At 49.2% G+C, this 19063-nt stretch overlaps 1 protein-coding gene across 2 annotated transcripts in view; it reads right to left on the reverse strand.

Annotated features, from left to right (window-relative positions):
* The window catches only part of MCMDC2 (minichromosome maintenance domain containing 2), a 1264730-nt gene that overhangs the window by 844562 nt on the left and 401105 nt on the right, over positions 1–19063 (reverse strand). The window lies entirely within an intron of this gene.

Genomic DNA, 19063 nt, shown 5'->3' on the forward strand with positions numbered 1-19063 from the left:
GCCAGAGAATTCAGGGGGCCCGAGGATGGCCGGGGGGTCGGCGTTCAGAGGCATGTCTTGTCGTCTATCGTGATGCAACAGAGACTGGCCAGTAAGGACGTCACGATGGAGGAATGGACACTCAGATTGTGTTGGAACAGGTACCTGAAGAGGGCTGGGAAGCGCCGGCCATACGCCCCGGAGATTCCGTTGGGAATGCTCACTGCCTTACCGCACGGAGGTGATTGGTCCCAATTATTAGAATGGGAGGACCTGGGCTTGCAGATGGTAGGAGACCTCTATGTGGACGGGACGCTGGCCCCGTTCCAGACCTTGCAAGAGCAATTCGGCCTGCCGAGTGGTACCTTCTTGCTGCATGCGGCGGTTATCGCGGTTCTGCAGAAGCATTGGGGGGGCGGACTGGCTGAACCGGAGGTGACGGCGGTATGCCAATATGTGGTGATGGCAGCGGGCACCGTCAAGGCGGTGACCTGCCTACACAATAGGATGTTAAACGAAGGTCTGGCCCCGTTGGTCGAGTTGAAGTCGCGCTGGGAGGCCAGCATCGGTAGGCAAATCCCGGACTCTGTATGGGGTCAGGTGCTACACAGGGCCTGGAAGGGGACTAGGAACGCGAGATTTCAACAGGTGCATTATTTTGTGCTCCATAGGGCTTATTTGACTCCGGAGAGGTTACGTCGTCACTTCCAAGTGCTTGATGCCATGTGCCCGCGATGTTTAGAACCTGAGGCGGATCTTGACCACATGCTGTGGAGTTGCCCGAAATTGGGGGACTACTGGTCAGAGGTGGGGGACCTCTTGAATGCTGTCACGGATCGGGAGGTGGACTTTGATATGGCCACATGCCTGCTTCTTTGGTTCCCGCATACCAAAAAGACCAAGGTTACGAGTAAATTCATTGGCCTGGGACTGATGCTGGCGCAGCGAGAAATCACTTGGCATTGGAAGTCTAAAGAGGGGCCGTCTGTACGGAGGTGGAGGAATGAATTGGTGAAGTGGTCGGGCTGTGAGAGTGTGTCACGAATGCGCCAGGCGACTAGAACGGGTAATGAGAAGAGCTTGGACCTAGCCCGGTCATGGGAGTTGGTGGTGCAGGCATTAAGGGACCACCTAACTGAAGGCGAAGGCACTGATCAGTTATGAGCAGGGATTCCGTGTGACTACTTGCTTGTTCAAACTTCCTGATAGTTGTCACCCTGGAGCAGGAGGGGGATGGTGGAACCCGCATTAGCAGCAGTTGAGGGGGAGGGTTCAGAGTAGGAGTCGTAGGAGGGGATGGTTTGCCGGCCAGCGGCGACCTCCCGGAACCGGATGGCCCAGGAAGGTAGTCGTGTTGATTTCGTGATATGACATTGGAATGGCCTAGGATTGGATGGTGAGGGTGGGTTGGTTGATCTGGGATAAAAGCAGAAATGAAGTGCTACGCTTGACCTGTGTCCCGAATGGGGCAAGCACCGAAGTACCTCCAGTGAACTGACTCATTGACGCGCCGCCCAGCCTCCGGGATGTGGGCTAATCGGCTGTGTATTGTGTTATTACCGTACTGTATGCTGGGTACCGTTGGTGTACGGGTTGGCTTGTTGGATGTTTTTATTCCTGATTCTGCAATAAAAATATATTTAAAAAAAAAGTTGTGTTTCCAGAATAAACCCAAGTTTGATTCAAAATTAAAAAAAAACAGGCCTGGCAGCACGGGTCATGTAGGGGAGATCATAGACTTTATCCCCAGAGGCTCAGTAGGTCCAGGGCCAGCTGCATCTCTCATCCTCTCAATTCTCCTCACTCAAGCCCCAGCAGTCGGAATCATTGCGGTCCCATCCCCACACTCCAGCCTGGCTGGCAGCAGTTCGGTACCTGCAGGGTGTCTGAAGCTGTGTTTAGGTTCATGCACAAGGGGTCTGCAGGGTTTTAAGGTCAGCTGCTCTCCAGTGCAGGAATGGTCACCTGCATATTGTCAACTTGCAGGAGAGTTATCATAGGTAGGGAAGAAGAGCTCCATAGCTAAGTGGCAATCTTGGATGGCAGCAGGCCCGAGTACCCTTGCTACTTGACCCATCGTCTTACACAGCTCCTCTAGTCAAGATGTCATGTATTGGGGAGATTCTTGATAGAGACATAGGTGGAATTTAGGTCAGTAAATGTCCCAGTGAACAATGGGTGCAGTGCTTATTTCTGGTGGTCCATGGGTCCTGTAACTTCATGGGGTGTGCAAGTGCCCATGTTGTGCAGCTGTTGAGCAATATGAGCCTTGTGAAGTTCTCAACTAAAGAGTCTTTAAATGACATGGAAGAACTTCTGAGAGACGCTGGGAGAGATATACTTGCAATATTTAACTGTCATATATTGCAGAATTTAGTGCAAAATACTTTGCTGTAGAGAAAGTCATAAGGCTGGTCATAGAGGTCCTAATCTGCGCACTGCTTGTGGTCTGTAATTTCAGGTCAAGCAGATAAATTTCCTTTTCACAGCAGCGGAATATGGATTGAAAGATGTGAATCTGACAATGGAGGAAGTAAAGTTTTTGTGACTTCCAACATGTTGGAGAGGTATCTCTAAATGGAAGGAACTAAGAAGACAGATATAGAAGCAATGTTCATGCACTGGGGTGGATCGAGGTTGCGCTGGGAGTATCAAATTGCCATGGACTCTCCTTTTGACTTGCACACTATGTGTGGGATTTCAATCTGGCGGAGATGATTGTCTTTTGGTTGATATGGAGTGGGGACTCCTGAAAGCAATGATCATCATCATAAAACTCTACTGAATTGTCAGTGTGTTGTGTACAATGGCACACTGGTTTAGAAGACTGCCAGAAGACCCACAGCCTCTTGACGCCAGTTGGGGCCCTATTAGATGCTTTATTTTTCTCTGTTAGAAAGGAGTGGATATTCAGATATTCTTTACCATCCTGCTGCAGATCTTCACAAGACTCATTTAATGACTGTGAAGGTGGGAAGGTTTAAAAACCCAATCGTACCTTAGGAGGTACAAGCGACAACGAAAAATGACATGTGGATGGTGATTCATTTCAGCATTCGGGAGATACTCGCTTGCAGGCAGGGGAGGCATACTGGTGAAAGGCAGGTTGCACCGGGACCCCTTAAAAATAATAAGACTGTTTTCACCGAATCAGGACAAAGACTGCTTCTTTCTGCAACAGATACACTTAGCAGGATTCGCTGAGCTTTGTAGGTGATAATGTGGAATGTTAACCAAGTGATGCAGCCTTTGCTAGAAAGGTCCGGAGAAGGCTCAGACTTGAGGGATGCTTCAGATGAATTCAGAAAGCCAGTTTCTGTTTTGGACCTAGTGGCCATGTGGAGGTCTCCACATCACAATAGGCATCGTACTCCTTTTACCTCACATGTCCACTACTCATATTCGAACTAGATCAAATAGTTCTGTCACATTCCAAGAGACTCGGATTTACCTGTCTCCTCACCTCTGGAAGATGGTAGCTTAACACCGGTTGGTAACGGCCGAAAATCGGTAAACTTCCCGTTACCGACCGGTATTTAGCTTTTTCTAATGTAGGTGGCTGGATTTAAGGATTCGGTAATTTAAGGAATCGGTAAATTTTTCACCAATGGCCCACTGGGGGGCGACATAAAACAGCATGCATCCAATTAGCTTGCTAATACGAGCTTTCTGCCAACACTCACGTTCCAAGCCACCTATGAATAAGAGGCTGAAAGCCTCGAAACGCGTCCGGCATAATGACTTTCTAAGACTGGAACAAAGATGCTGGATTTTACCTTTAAATAAACCGGATGGTTTTACATTACCTGTCGAGTGCGTCCTCAAATGCTTTTGGGCCATTGGTGAAAAATAAACAGACACGGCAGCCGTGTCGTGGAGGACTGCAACATCTCAAGATTACAAGTAAGAGGCTGCGTGGTGGGAACTATTCCACGCCCGGAATACAGCACAGCTAATGTGGTGATTAACAACCAGCACCTTATCCGGCACCCTACTGGAGGGAAAATACGTAGCTGCAAAGAGTGAATGTTCGCAGAACCTACTAAAGGAAATACATGCTCCAAATGGACTACAAATCCTAGCATGCACGAAGGTAAACTAATGCACTTAGCCAGGTCCACTGGGGGGCGACATAAAACAGTATGCATCCAATTAGCTTGCTAATGAGAACTTTCTGCCAACACTCACGTTCCAAGCCGCCTATGAATAAGAGGCTGAAAGCCTCGAAACGCGTCAGGCATAATGACTTTCTAAGACTGGAACAAAGTTGCTGGATTTTACCTTTAAATAAACCGGATGGTTTTACATTACCTGTCGAGTGCGTCCTCAAATGCTTTTGGGCCATTGGTGAAAAATAAACAGACACGGCAGCCGTGTCGTGGAGGACTGCAACATCTCAAGATTACAAGTAAGAGGCTGCGTGGTGGGAACTATTCCACGCCCGGAATACAGCACAGCTAATGTGGTGATTAACAACCAGCACCTTATCCGGCACCCTACTGGAGGGAAAATACGTAGCTGCAAAGAGTGAATGTTCGCAGAACCTACTAAAGGAAATACATGCTCCAAATGGACTACAAATCCTAGCATGCACGAAGGTAAACTAATGCACTTAGCCAGGTCCACTGGGGGGCGACATAAAACAGTATGCATCCAATTAGCTTGCTAATGAGAACTTTCTGCCAACACTCACGTTCCAAGCCGCCTATGAATAAGAGGCTGAAAGCCTCGAAACGCGTCAGGCATAATGACTTTCTAAGACTGGAACAAAGTTGCTGGATTTTACCTTTAAATAAACCAGATGGTTTTACATTACCTGTCGAGTGCGTCCTCAAATGCTTTTGGGCCATTGGTGAAAAATAAACAGACACGGCAGCCCTGTCGTGGAGGACTGCAACATCTCAAGATTACAAGTAAGAGGCTGCGTGGTGGGAACTATTCCACGCCCGGAATACAGCACAGCTAATGTGGTGATTAATAACCAGCACCTTATCCGGCGCCCTACTGGAGGGAAATTACGTAGCTGCAAAGAGTGAATGTTCGCAGAACCTACTAAAGGAAATACATGCTCCAAATGGACTACAAATCCTAGCATGCACGAAGGGAAACTAATGCACTTAGCCAGGCCTACTGGGGGCCGACATAAACCAGCATGCATCCAATTAGCTTGCTAATGAGAGCTTTCTGCCAACACTCACGTTCCAAGCCGCCTATGAATAAGAATATGAAAGCCTCGAAACGCGTCAGGCATAATGACTTTCTAAGACTGGAATTTACCTTGAAATAAACCGGATGGTTTTACATTACCTGTCGAGTGCGTCCTGAAATGCTTTTGGGCCATTGGTGGAAAAAAAAAATATATATATATATATATATATATTTCTGTCACAGTTTCTTCTTGGAAGGTTAGGGTCTCTGGCATAAGATCTTTCACAAAAGCTAGTCATGCCCTTAATAGTGACGTCTTGGCCGGCCCAAGAGTATTCCTGTATGGATAAAAGATGGTGATTAGGAGGCCGATTCACAGAATCCTAAACTTACTACTTTTGGCATTCACAGAAGGCATTTAGTAGTAGTAAAGTTAGTATTTTGTCTTAAGTTAGTTTTGCCTTAAATTAGTATTTTGTCTTAAATTAGTATTTTGTCTTAAATTAGGATTTTGTCTTAGATTAGTTTTTGTCTTAAATCAGGATTTTGTCTTACATTTTGGTCTTAAAACAAAATCCTAAATTAAAACAAAATCCTAACATAAAACAAAATCCTAATTTAGGATAAAATACTAACGTAAGACAAAATACTAACTTAAGACAAAATACCAACTTTACTACTACTAAATGCCTTCTGTGAATACCAAAAGTAGTTTGTTTAGAATTTTGTTTCAGATTCGCTGTGATCGATCCGGGGCTTAATAGGATCGCGGCTGGACCAGTGGGGCAGACAGGTGAATATTCATTGACAGAGGAGCGCAGTTTGGGGGGATACAAATGGTCTCAGTGTGAAGGCGCCATATTGCCTGCCTGTGGAGAGGTTTAGGCACCAGCGGAAGATAACAGCTGTGATATCGCTGTGGGCTGTCGCCCGGTGTCCTAGTGCAGTGAAGGGATCCTGCGATTCCCAGGGGGTGGCAGACACACACACGGATCCAGTGCCCCCCTGGGGATACGAAAGTTGGCAGCAACGGCGGGAATTACATAACGGCTGACTGTGCAGGGCTGGGGAGGACCAGGATCAGCGGACAACACACATGGTCGGCCGGCGCTGGGTGTATGGTGAAATCCTAAGATTGGCATGAGGCAGGGAGCTAGGAAGGTGTGAAGACGAGTAGCCCCTCATTGTTGCTCAGCCCAGTCTCCCTGTTGTTACGAGGAGGGGCACCAGAACCCTGATCAGTGCGCAATAGGGATCGGACCGAAACCAGCGTACGCGCTGAACTGCGCTTGGCCAGTGCTGTTTGACTGAAAATAATGGGCAAGCTTGAGAAAAGACAATCTCATTTCACATTTGAGACGAAAAAAATACCGAAGTCTGCACAGGATAACCATTGAGACCCAGAGCCTGATCCTGATGCTCAGGGTCCCCAGCAGCTTGAAGTGAAGCTACAGGCCATGCAGCAAAGCCTTCTCTCTATTGACGGCAAGATGGACACTTTAAACCAACGCATGGACTCCATGTTGGCCAAACTAGACAAGCAAAAATCTACGATGGATCGCACACCGCTAGCCTCTCCTCCGGATCACCCCTAAGCACTCTGGTATGTGAAGTGCGTGTGGTTTGAAGAGTTGAAACAAAGTTCGTAAGTGGTTCACCAAAGTTGGTGCAAGTAAGTACTTGTTGTTCCCAAGATCTCTAGACCCGAAAAATGGCCCGGGTTTCAGTATAGTTTCCCTCATCAGTAGAGAAAGTATTTGGGGTGGATGAGAAGGCCGCCAAGTAACCGTCACAGGCAAATACGTTCTCTACTGATGAGGGAAGATATCCCGAAACCCGGGTCATGTCTCGGGTCTAGAGATCTTCACAACAACAAGTACTCACTTGCACCTACTGAGGTGAACCACTCATGAACTATACGTACCAGAATCCTTAGGGGCGATCCGGAGGAGGGGCTAGCGGTGTGCGATCCATTGCGGTTGATTCTACAAATAGGCTCCCTTGAGCCTTTAAGCTGACGAGCTTCTGGATGACGCACCTGCGTGCCGGTTAGGCATCAAGGCCTGTGACGGTTGCTTGGCGGCCTTCTTTTCCACCCCAAATACGTTCTCTACTGATGAGGGAAGATATCCCGAAACCCGGGCCATGTCTCGGGTCTAGAGATCTTCACAACAACAAGTACTCACTTGCACCTACTGAGGGGAACCACTCATGAACTATACGTACCAGAATCCTTAGGGGCGATCCGGAGGAGGGGCTAGCGGTGTGCGATCCATTGCGGTTGATTCTACAAATGGGCTCCCTTGAACCTTTAAGCTGACGAGCTTCTGGATGACGCACGTGCGTGCCGGTTAGGCATCAAGGCCTGTGACGGTTGCTTGGCGGCCTTCTTTTCCACCCCAAATACGTTCCTTACTGATGTGGGAAGATATCCCGAAACCCGGGCCATGTCTCGGGTCTAGAGATCTTCACAACAACAAGTACTCACTCGCACCTACTGAGGTGAACCACTCCGTTCTGGTGGTGGAGCGTGCTCACAGGTCGCTGTTGGCGAGACCACCTCCAGGCGCACCCCCGCGCCATGTCATAGCTAAACTGTTGAACTATCGCGACTGTGACTCGTGAGAGGCCTGTGCTAAGCTATCAAGGCTTCCAAGTTGCTTTTTATCCAGATTTCACAGCTACTGTACAAGTGGTGAAGAGAGAGTATCAATCGGTAACGAAACAACTACAGAAGGCGAACATAACCTATGTCATGTTATATCCGGCCAAGCTACGGATTGAGTACGATGTGCAGCACAAAATATGCAACTCTCCTAAAGGAGTGCAGGAATTTCTTTAAAAAGTTGTGAAGACAAAATGTGCTCAATGTTCGAAAGATGCAGAGGATTCAGACTAGTTATTTGGTTGCAGGCTGTGGCTGCCCGGGGACAGTGACAAGCAAGGTTCATATGGAAATGAGTAAGATGTACCATTAGAATATACGTGAAGAATATGGGGATGTTTGGTGCTTGCTTCGTCTGGCCACCTCCATTGAGGAGTCTGTTCGGGCACCTGATGACCCCCCAGCGAGAGATCCCCATCCAAACTGATAATTACTGTTTACTGTAGGGGGTTCTGGGACTTTGTCTTCAGCATGATTGGGATGCTGTTGTCGGACGGTAGGGGAAGGGGATGGGTTGGGAATGTGGGAATGTTTTGTACGGCTTGCTGACATCCAAGAGGTCCGTTTTTTTATTGTAAAATGCAAAAAGAACAATTGATGGACAGAATGCAGAACAATGTCATATAATCACGCCAGTACAGAGATCTGGGCCTAAATCCATTGTTTTTTTGCTCACCATGCCATTCCAGTTTGGACCCAGCCATATGCAAATCAGTCTTGACCCTGCACCCAATGGGAACAGTCCAGCCCGAACTGCCAGGCCAGGTCCTCCCTGGACCAACCATCCTAGGACCGGTTTCAGGCTTTGAGCCCTCATCAGCCTGGCATGGAGAGCACAGGACCCACGTATGCGCATACCTGTCCCACTAGGGGTGACAAATGCAAAAAGAGCAATTGATGGACAGAATGCAGAACAATGTCATACATTGACCCCAGTACAGAGATCCTAGGACTGGTTTCGGGCTTTCAGCTTGTTTCCGGTCCAGGGAGGACCTGGCTTGGCAGTTCGGGCTGGACTGTTCCCACAAGGAACAGGATCAAGACTGATTTGCAGGGGAGGAGCTTCGCGCGCAACCGAGATGGTCGCGTGAGCACAGTGCTCCCGGACCTTTGCCACCTCCGGCACTTATCCTGACTATAATCCTGGTTATGTTTACGGATCATCGAAGACGAAACCTAACCGATATGATGGTTGCTTTCAAAATTTGATTTGGTCCGAGAAAACCGATTTTATGAGGGTCTGAACTTTCCTGGCCTGCTCCACGGATCTGCCCCAGGCTCGAGTTGGCGAACTGCCCGGATGGTAATTTAACAACAGCGGCTGCCTTGATCCTACTTTCGACCCTGGACTTGGCTTTCGGTTTCGCTTTTGCCCCGGACCCTCTACGCAGCGGGTTTGGCCCCGCCGCCCACAGACTGCTTCGCTGTCCCACTTCAGGGCCGGGACTGTCTGTCACCGCTCGGTGTGTGACTTGGAACACACTGTCCTCTGATCGAGCATCTGTGGGTGATTGCGACGTAGCCATTTTCACCAGATCTCGGGGTCCCCTCGGGGGCGCGACTTCCAAAATGGCCGGCAAGCCTGAGGTTGAAAAGCGGAAGACCAAGACTGTCCACCGTGGGGGCTCCATACAATCTAATGTCATGGATCGATACACTCATCCTAAGGGATCCCCCGGTGGAACGGGCAAGCCCCTGGCAGACAAGGGAGATGACCCTACGGCAGACGAAGACCCGACTCTGCACGATATTATGGGCGCCATTGCGAGTATGCAGGCCTCAATTGGTGCGCAGTATGAAACCTTGGGGCACAAACTGGATACAGTGGTGATCGATGTCACCTTGATTAGGGCGGATCTGGCCAAAACGAACAAAAAAGTTAAATCCCTGGACTTGAAGACCTCTAGCCTCATGACGGATGTCTCCGATCTACAAACGGAGGTCCGTGATCTACGGTCCTCAAATGACTCCTTCTCCCGTCGTTTGGAAGATTTTGAAAGTCGTTCCAGGCGGAACAACGTCCGTATTGTGGGTGTCCCTGAGAATTCGGACAACTTAAATGTCGACCTCATCGTGGAGGACCTCATCGTCAATCATCTTGCACCCAAAGGCCTGAGTAAATTCTTTGCTGTGGAGCGGGCGCATAGAGTGCCGGGTGGTAAACCTAAGCTGGGTGCTACCCCGCGGCCCATAATCGCCAGGTTATTTTATTTCCGTGATCGGGATGCTATCCTGCAGGCGTCGCGCTTGGGTGGCCCCACGAAATTCGAGAATACGACGGTGAGTTTCTATCCCGACTTCACTCAGTTGGTACAGAAGCAAAGACTGGGGTTTCAGGGAGTGAAGAGACGTTTGAGAGACAGGGACATGAAATACGCAATGCTATTTCCAGCCCGGCTACGCGTGGAGTATGGAGATCGGACATTCTTCTTCGATCGCCCTGAGGCTGCAAGTGACTGGCTCGACACACTGCCCAGGCAGCAGGAACACCCTGAACATTCTGGTGGAGCAGAGGGTGGACTGATGGACCAGGAATAGTAATATGACTTGGGTCCGCTTGACTGAATTTTAGATCTCTCGGCATGGGTTGCAGATCCTTTAACTTGCTTTAAGTAAGGTGGTCCTCCAGGGGTGGCGGGGGGAGTGAGTCTCTTCCTCCTCTGGGGTTTCCTTCCGTAGATTAGTTATTTGCTAGGGCGACAGGCACACTGCAAGTTGGGGGGGGCCTATGAGTCTAACGCAGGGGTGCAGGGTGGGGGGGTCTTGTTTCAGGGGTTGGTTTTGGGGAGGAGGGGGGAAGTTGTTATTGTTTGATTCTTTTCAAGGCACTATATTGATGGACTTCTGGACTTGGCTGTTGCGACTAATGTGGGGTGGATGCTGCGACTACGTTTGGGATGGGGGTAGGGGGCTAAAATTGCTGTGTTGGAATGTTAACGGGTTGGGGGACAGGATAAAACGTGGCGTGGTGTTAGAACTCCTGAGACGTCTTTCCCCTGATGTTGTGCTGTTGCAAGAAACGCATTTGATGGGCAATACATGCCAGGCTATGAATCGTAGGGGCTACCGTCTCCTGGCACACTCCGGCTTCACCACTGGCTCTAGGGGGTGGGTATCTTGGTCAGAGTCTCCCTCCCCCTTGAGATAGATGCTGTCGGCCTTGACGACAGGGGGCAATATGCCGCCATTACTGGACGGTGGGAGGGGAAAGTCGTCACTCTGCTCTCCGTTTATGTCCCGCCTGGCCTTCAGACGACGACCTTTGCTGACCTGGGGAGGGTAATTCTGGGGCTCCCGGAAGGTATCCTTGTGGTGGGTGGCGATTTTAACTCTGTTGTCTCCGGAAATGTCGATCGCTACCCGCCCAGGAACCTTGGGAGGTCCCAGTCTTGGCTGGGTGGCTTCCTTGATACTCTGGGACTAATAGATTGCTGGAGGCTGCACCACCCTGGTCAATTACAATACACCTTCCACTCTGGTGCTCATGGTAGTCTTTCGAGGCTTGATTATATCCTGATGCCCGCAACACAGGCCCCACTTGTTAGGGAGATCAGACAGCTGGCGAGGGGTATCTCAGATCACTCCCCCTTATGGCTTGTAATGGAAGCGGGACCGGGAACTGAGGGTCGAGTAGCCCCGATTAACCCCTGGTATCTCCGCTACCCCAAGATCCGTACGGAACTGATCAAATCACTTGACCATTACTTTGTGGAGAATGTGGGGTCTGTGTCATCGTCTGTCTCGCTATGGGAAGCCTATAAGGCGGTCATCCGCGGCCATGCCTTATCGTTAATTCATAATGCTAAGAAACGTAAGTGCGAGGCAGTGGTCCGACTTGTGACTGAGATATCAGACATAGAAAGAGAACTGGAATCTGATGTTACCCAGGACAGGTTGCACCTTCTCAGCCTCAAACAAACTGACTATAGGGCATTGGTCACTGATGCCGCCAAGGTGATGAATAGAGAGCAGCAAGGCCGTTTGTATGATGTGGGTGATAAGGCCGGAAAGTTGATAGCTTGGTTGGACAAGAAAGAGAGGGCTAGTCCTGTGGTTCCTTTGATTGAGAAGGAGGATGGAGTGAGAGTGACCGACCCGGTTGAGATTGTGGAGTGTTTTTCTGAGTATTTTCACACCGTGTACTCACCAGTGTCGGACAGGCCGGAACAGGATTCGCATCTGCTTTTGAGAGACATCGCTTTGCCCTGCTTGTCGGATCTGGATAGGGAACTGATGGACGTGACACTCTCTGTCGAGGAGGTCGCGACCGCAATCCGCTCTGTGAGATCGGGCAAGGCCATGGGTCCGAATGGTCTGCCCATCGAACTCTATAAGCTGCGCCCAGACAAAATAGCGCCATATCTTCGCTCGATGTTCTTAGAATCGCTAGATGCGGGTACCCTTCCACCCGATCAAAGGCTTGCGTCTATCGACGTGATTCACAAGGAGGGGAAACCGCGGGATTGCTGCGCGTCGTACAGGCCCATCTCGCTCCTAAACGCTGAGCCTAAGATCCTCGCGAAAGTGCTTGCGAATCATTTAACCTCTGTTGTCTGCGACCTGATCCATCCGGATCAGTCCGGGTTCATTCCGCACCGGAACACGGCGCTTACATGGCGCCCTTGCGAGAGCGTCCTCGCTGCGTGAATCGGCCATCTTGGCTTCTTTGGACGCCACAATGGCGTTTGATACGCTGGAATGGCCATACCTTTGGGCTGTCCTCGCCAAGTTTGGTTTTGGCCCAGTTTTCATTAGCTGGGTGAAACTATTATATCAAGACCCCTTGGCCCAGGTAGTTGTTAATGGTCGTGTTTCTGACTCCTTTTCTCTCGGAAGGGGTACTCGCCAGGGGTGCCCGTTGTCTCCGCTTCTTTTCGCCCTTGCTTTGGAACCTCTGGCGGCTTGGCTGGGCAGGGAGCCGTCACTGAAGGGTATACGCTGGACCCCCGATTTCGAGGACCGGATATCGCTTTACGCTGACGACATCCTGTTATACCTCACGTCGCCTAGGAAGTCGCTGGTAGTACTATTCGATGTCTTGACCTCCTTCAGTAAGAATTCTGGCCTTGTGATCAATTGGTCTAAGTCCTGCGTGTACCTTCTCTCGGGAGACTCTCCTATCTTGCTGCGTGGGTGCCCAATACAGGTGGTGCACGCGGGTTTCAAATACTTGGGGGTGTTTATCACCTTAGATCCAGTGGTTCGCTATGAACGTAACCTGCTGCCCCCGCTTCAGCGCTTGCGATCTGATGTTGTGGCATGGCGTAAACTTCCGCTGTCCCCGCTTGGACGTGCGGCTTTATTTAAGATGATGTCTCTGCCCTGATTTTTATATGCCCTACAGAATACTTGCGATACTATCCCGGCTAGCTACTTTCAGGAGATTGAAAGCTTACAGCGACACCTGATATGGGGTGGACGGTCTCGTATAGCACTCGCCAAGTTGACACTTCCTTGGTACGATGGTGGAATCGCTCTCCCGGATATTAAGCGCTACTACTGGGCCTCCCAACTGGGGGCGATTAATCATGGCATGTACGACCCCGCGTCGAACCCCGCGTTTGAAATGGATAAATGGTTGCTGCCTGGTGGTGACTACAACAGGGCGCTTTATGCAAAATCCGCAGGGAAGCATCTCACCGGCCCTACCAAAATAGCGGTGCAAGTATGGCATCGTGCGAACGATGCCATGGGATGGAAGAATAGACTCACACGCGCCACTCCACTTTATGCTTCCGAGAGGCTGGGCTCCCCATGGAAGACGAAAGGCTTTGATAGATGGGACGTGATTGGCATATGCAGGGTGAATGATGTTTGGACTAAGGGTAGGATCAAGACCTTCGACGAGTTGAGATTGGAGTATGGCCTGAGTGACAGGGAGTTCTTTAGATATGCTCAGATCCGGCATGCGCTGATGGCGGTTTTCCCTCCGAGTGTCATTGTCCCGAGGCTTCACCGCTTGAGGACCGGGTACTATTTCGCTTATATATAAAAAGTTGATTAACGATAGGACCGACCTTTTACAGCGACTCAGGGAAGCTTGGACTGGTGATGGTTTGGAGTTAGATGACGAGGACTGGCAGCAAGCCATATCCTCGCCGAAAGAAGTTGCAATTCCGGCCCACCTTAGGTTTGTACAGCTTAAGATTCTCCACAGGATCTATGTTACCGGTCCGCGCTTGGTCAGTATGGGTTATGCTTCGGATGGGCTGTGCAGGTGTGGTTGTGGCCTTCCGGGCACCTTTCTTCACATACTCTGGGAGTGCCCGGTGGTTGTTCGTTTCTGGAATCGAGTGCATGCAGTAATGGAAGAGGTCACGGGTGTTGTGTTGTTGCCTGCAGCCAGACGATGCTTGTTGAATGTGTGGGAACCGAATGACTATGATTTGTCACAGACTCAGTGGGTGACCCTTGGCAATATGATCGCTAAGAGGGATATCGCCCAGTTGTGGGGCTCTCAGAGGCCGCCCACAGTTCTGGCGTGGAAGGAGAACATCGACTGGTGTATGTTCAGGGAGAAGACGGTGTATGTGGCCCGTGGTAAGCCCCGCAAATGGGGTAAGATTTGGGGTCAATGGAACTCCTACAGGGGAGACATATGCACGCCCCCCTTTACACAATTGGTGGCGGATCCTTCCTCCCCTTGACCCGACATTCCTGCTATCATGTTGCTTCGATTGTCTCTGGACTTGCTGTATCCCTCATCCCTCCCATCCTGTAATGTCAGTGATTGTCTTAAGATCGCATGCTTTCCTCCCCACAGGACGCTTCGCCATTTGATTGCTTGTACGGCCTTGATTATTTCTTTTTTGTTTATGATGTTAAAAGTTTTAATAAAAAGAAATATAAAAAAAAAAGACTGATTTGCATATGGCTGGGTCTAAACTGGGGTGGTGTGGTGAGCAAAGGAATGACGGAATAAACCCAGATCTTTGTGAATGGGGGTGAATGTTTGCATTGTCCAGCATTCCGTCCATCAAGTGTTTCTTTTGCATACGTTTTTATTGTAGCCTGCTCCTGCTTATAGGCACTGTATGCAGTAGTTTAGATGGCTGGAAGGGAAGGTGCTGATAACATGTCGCTCTCATGTATGACATGGAATGTACGTGGGTTCAATTCCCCTAAGAAAATCAGACAAGCAATAGCCCATTTGGATAGACATAACATTAAGATAGCTTTGCTCCAGGAAACGCACCTGACAAGGCACACTGAAGCTAGGGTGGGCACTCATTGGGCACTCATTGGTCTGGGTTCCGTCTTGCGTCGGCCTTTTCATCATATGCAAGGGGGGTACTTAAACTCATAAAGAAAGGCACCCCGTTCACAGTGATTCAATCTACTGTAGATGACAATGGAAGGTATGCCATAGTCCATTGTAAGCTGCATGGGACACTCTTTACTTTAGTGAATGTGTATGGTCTGAACACGGATGACCCAGGATTCTTTGGGTATACTGAATGTGCCCTCGTGAGTGGCCAGAATCAGAAATAATATGGGGAGGAGACCTAAACACGCACTTGTACCCTTGTAAGGATAAATCTAACCAGCAGGGGGGACACTCCCCCAAGGCACCCACACTGTCACAGGAGGGATGGAAGAATTCGGCCTCGTAGACACATGAAGCATCCGTAATATTGATATGCTGGAAGGTAGGCACACATCCACTGTGCACGGAAGCTCGTTGAGACTAGATTATTGGTTATTAAGTGAGGGTGTGAATGCATGGGTGACCGATATAGGATAGCTGCCCAGAACCCTATCAGACCACAACCCAGTCAACCTCACTCTGCATATCCCGAGGAGCGTACCCCACCAGTTCACTTGGAGATTCAGGGCAGAGGCGCTGCTGGATCCAATTCACAAAGCCACAATCACGGAGGCTATCTCGCAATATTTCAGTATAAATGAGGGATTGATCAGTGAAACTGCCATGCTCTGGGAGCCTTTAAGGCCACCATTAGAGGAACAAACATCAGCACTACTGCGGGAATATTGAAAGACATTCGGGTGCAATTCTCGCGGGTGGAGGCTGCGCTAAGGCAACTCGAACACACTAGCCAAAATTAAAGAGTTAGTGATAGAATATACTGAACTAGCTGCGGGGGAAGTGCGGTATCTGTCAAAGAGATAAGTTGCGCAGACGTACGGTGAGGGTGGGAGACCAAACCACAATCTAGCTGCCAGAATAAAGATGAGAAATGATCAACACACCATAATAAAAATGACAGACGACACAGAGGTGGACCACAACGCTCCAAGTGCAATAGTAGCGCAATTCCAGAGGTTCTATGCAGTACTGTACACTTCAAGGGGTAGGACAGACCCACATGAGCTGGATGAATACCTAGCTGATATCGCGCTTGCCTGGCTGTCAAATGGGCAACAGGAATACTTATGTCAACCGATTGAGGCAGCTGAGATACGTGAAGCAATTCGGGCCCTCTCAAATAGGAAAGCTCCGGTGCCGGACGGGGTAACAAGCTAGTTTTATAAAGAAGTTAGTACCTTACATGTTAGACATATATGAGGAGGCCTATGACACAGGTAGGCAGGCATTGCGATGTGAATCATATCACCCATTGTCACTCATTAATATAAATGCCAAAATACTGGCAAAGATATTGGCCACCAGACTCCAGCCCTTGCTGCCGAGCATGGTCCTACCGGATCAATCCGGGTTTATACCCGATAGGTCTACGTCGCATAACCTGCGCACGATATTCACCATGTACCACCTCTTGATCCCTGACCTTGAAGCCGTGCTAGATGCTGCCAAAGCATTTGACTCCATTGAGTGGAGTTATATGTTCAGGATATTGTAAAGAATGGGGCTGCCTGAGCTCTACTGTAAATTGGTGTGGGTGCAGTATGCTGAGCCAACGGCGCGAGTCAGGATAGACGGATTACCATCGGACGCTATACAGATCTGAAGGGGAACAAGGCAGGGGTGCCCTCTCTCTCCGCTGCTGTTCTTTTTGATGCTGGAGCAGTTGGCCTGCATTATCAGATAGCGTCATAGAGAGTCAGCACTGCGCTTTGCGTTGCAGCCAATAAGTATATCTTTTTATGCTGACGATATGATGCTGTACGTTAGGGAACCACAGCGGTATCTCGCACCAGTTCTACGGGAATACACCAGATTTGAGCAGTTCTCAGGGCTCAGCATAATTTGGAATAAATCTCTTGTAGTGTCTTTAACTGAGTGTACCGTCCCATACGAACTGGAATATCCCCTGACCCTGTTAAGTATCTAGGGATATGGGTCCATCGGGACCCAGAACTGGTGGTCAGGGAAAATTACAGCAAGGCATTCAATAAGCTGGAACAACAGGTGTCTAGGTGGACAGGGCTACCGCTATCACTCGCCGACCAGATAGCACCTATTAAAATGATAATATTGCTGCGATTTTTGTATTTAGTAAGTAACATACCCATCAAACTGCCCAGTCAGTTTTTTAAAAACATACACTCAACTGGTGAAACAGGTGTGGGGCGGTAAGCAGCCTCAAGTGGGATGGGACTACAAGAAGGGGGAATTTAATGTACCAGATTTGCATTCATATTATCTCTGCGCTCAAGCACAATACGCGCATTACTGGTATGGGTCCTCACGCATTTATACCGTATTTAGCAGTGGAAGACAGTGATGCGCACCCAATTCCTTTACGTAGTATTCTAACGTACTCGAAGCGTGGGACACCCAGAACTGAAATTAACACCATAGATTGCACAGTCCCTGCCTGGCAGGCCATAGGGCTGTGGTTCTGAAATTCTGGACCCTACTTTTGTCCCGGTATCGGGGTCCAATACCCGTGTCCCGAAACATCAACGTATCATGACGAATTTGGTGTCGACGAACCGATAATGACTAGGACATCATTCCTATGCATTTGCGTCATGATCGAGGTATGCTAACACCCCTGAATCGTAGTTTCCGTCCCGACCCCTCAGACTCCATTTTGTAAACGGTATCCATCTTGTGTCTTGCCCTCATGATAAGTCAATTAAAGGTCGAGCTTGATCTAAAAGGACACGTCCACCTTCCCTGACTTCCCCCTGACCTGTCCCAACTGACTCCCTTGCCTCCAGCCAAACCTGTTTGGGCAGCTCCTCGCCCAGTGGCCTGATACGATAGCATCAATGCATAACATGCCGCAAACCATTCACTACATCCAGATCATGTTTTCTACACACATACACGCCTGCCTTTTTCCTGTTCTATGGCCAGTTTTATGACTAGGCGGTGCCTTCCTTTATTGGGGTTACATCGATATCTGATGGGAGTTCCGGGCCTGGCTGGGTAATCTATCACGAATTGGACGTCTAAAATACGGGCTTGCCTACATGACTTCGCTCTTTTGTATTATTGTAGAAATATGTGTATAGCCATATCGTAAACTCAAGAATTCTTTCTTGCAGCTATTATTTTTGTATATAAGGAGAAGGCTGGTTCTGTAAAAACGAACAGTCTCCTGAGAACACATGACCGGTGCTTGTCGTGCTTCTAGGACTTCTGTTACTTGGTAGCTGCCAATAAAATTCGATCTTTGACTGCGACTAGAAGACTCAGCGTTTCTGTGGTCCGGAACAAGGGAGAACTCAGAGGTCTTCGGGTGTTATCCCCTGACACCAACGGGTTCCTAAAAACCCGTTACCTCAGGGCGCATGGCAGCGAAACTTCCCCTATACGCCCCAATGCTCCCATTAGCGCATCATTCAGCTCTATCCGTCACGCAGGAAGCAGGGGCTATGAACACTCTAAAACATGCAGGCATAGAAAAAATGCAGGATCTGTATTCGAACAGCAAATTTCTTACGACACAAGATCTACAATACATACAAAACAAGACACCATTGTTCGCGTTCACATATCACAGACTCCGGGTGGCTGTACAACACTCTACTGCACCTTTCCAGAGGAGCCGCCGACACTACAAATACTGCAGACACTATTGGTTAGTCCCATGCATCACACATTAATCACTAAACTATATAGAGCGGCTATGGATGAAATTACAACTGACATGAATAGATGTCTAGCCCGTTGGAATGAGAAGATCCAACCCCAGCTCACACTGGAAGAATGTGAGCATAGCTGCCAAACGACGGATGCACTGACATCGAATGGCAACCTTTGCATTATTCATTTCAAATACCTACATAAAATATATCACACACCAGTTAGGTTGCATAAATATGGCATCAGGGAAAATGACGCGTGTAAGAGGTGCAGGATGCAGGGGGCGGACTTTATGCACTTAGCATGGGAGT

Source organism: Lissotriton helveticus, chromosome 4_1 (genome assembly GCF_964261635.1).
Source record: "Lissotriton helveticus chromosome 4_1, aLisHel1.1, whole genome shotgun sequence".
NCBI lineage: Eukaryota > Metazoa > Chordata > Amphibia > Caudata > Salamandridae > Lissotriton > Lissotriton helveticus.